The following is a 1,468-nucleotide window of genomic DNA, read 5'->3' on the forward strand; positions in this document are numbered from 1 at the left end:
CGTTTAAGCGCTCTTTTTACTCCATTTAACGTGCAGAATGCAATGCACAACCGTTTAACCGTCGAAACAAGCGGAACAGCTCGCAAATCTCGATGATTTCTTCGATTTTGATGAAAACTGACCGTCATTTCCCTCCCGTTTGAGATATTTCGACGTTTAAGCGCTCTTTTTACTACATTTAACGTGCAGAATGCAATGCACAACCGTTTAACCGCCGAAACAAGCAGAACACCTCGCAAATCTCGATGATTTCGTCGATTTTGATGAAAACTGACCGTCATTTCCTTCCCGTTTGAGATATTTCTACGTTTAAGCGCTCTTTTTACTCCATTTAACGTGCAGAATGCAATGCACAACCGTTTAACCGTCGAAACAAGCGGAACAGCTGGCAAATCTCGATGATTTCGTCGATTTTGATGAAAACTGACCGTCATTTCCCTACCGCTTGAGATATTTCGACGTTTAAACGCTCATTTCACTCCTTTTTACTTGCAGAATGTAATAAACAACCGTTTAACCGTCGAAACAAGCGGAACAGCTCGCAAATCTCGATGATTTCGTCGATTTTGATGAAAACTGACCGTCATTTCCTTCCCGTTTGAGATATTTCGACGTTTAAGCGCCCTTTTTACTCCATTTAACGTGCAGAATGCTATGCACAACCGTTTAACCGTCGAAACAAGCGGAACAGCTCGCAAACCTCGATGATTTCGTCGATTTTGATGAAAACTGACCGTCATTTCCCTACCGCTTGAGATATTTCGACGTTTAAACGCTCATTTCACTCCTTTTTACTTGCAGAATGTAATAAACAACCGTTTAACCGTCGAAATAAGCGGAACAGCTCGCAAATCTCGATGATTTCGTCGATTTTGGTGAAAACTGACCGTCATTTCCTTCCCGTTTGAGATATTTCGACGTTTAAGCGCTCTTTTTACTCCATTTAACGTGCAGAATGCAATGCACAACCGTTTAACCGTCGAAACAAGCGGAACAGCTCGCAAACCTCGATGATTTGGTCGATTTTGATGAAAACTGACCGTCATTTCCTTCCCGTTTGAGATATTTCGACGTTTAAGCGCTCTTTTTACTACATTTAACGTGCAGAATGCAGAGCACAACCGTTTAACCGTCGAAATAAGCGGATCAGCTCGAAATCTCGATGATTTCGTCGATTTTGTGAAAACTGACAGTCATTTCCTTCCCGTTTGAGATATTTCGACGTTTAAGCGCTCTTTTTACTCCATTTAACGTGCAGAATGCAATGCACAACCGTTTAACCGTCGAAACAAGCGGAACAGCTCGCAAATCGCGATGATTTCGTCGATTTTGATTAAAACTGACTGTCATTTCCTTCCCGTCTGAGATATTTCGACGTTTAAGCGCTCTTTTTACTCCATTTAACGTGCAGAATGCAATGCACAACCGTTTAACCGTCGAAACAAGCGGAACAGCTCGCAAATCGCGA

This window comes from Bombus flavifrons, unplaced genomic scaffold (genome assembly GCF_040668555.2).
Source record: "Bombus flavifrons isolate JBK064 unplaced genomic scaffold, iyBomFlav1_principal scaffold0090, whole genome shotgun sequence".
NCBI classification, from domain to species: Eukaryota; Metazoa; Arthropoda; class Insecta; order Hymenoptera; family Apidae; genus Bombus; species Bombus flavifrons.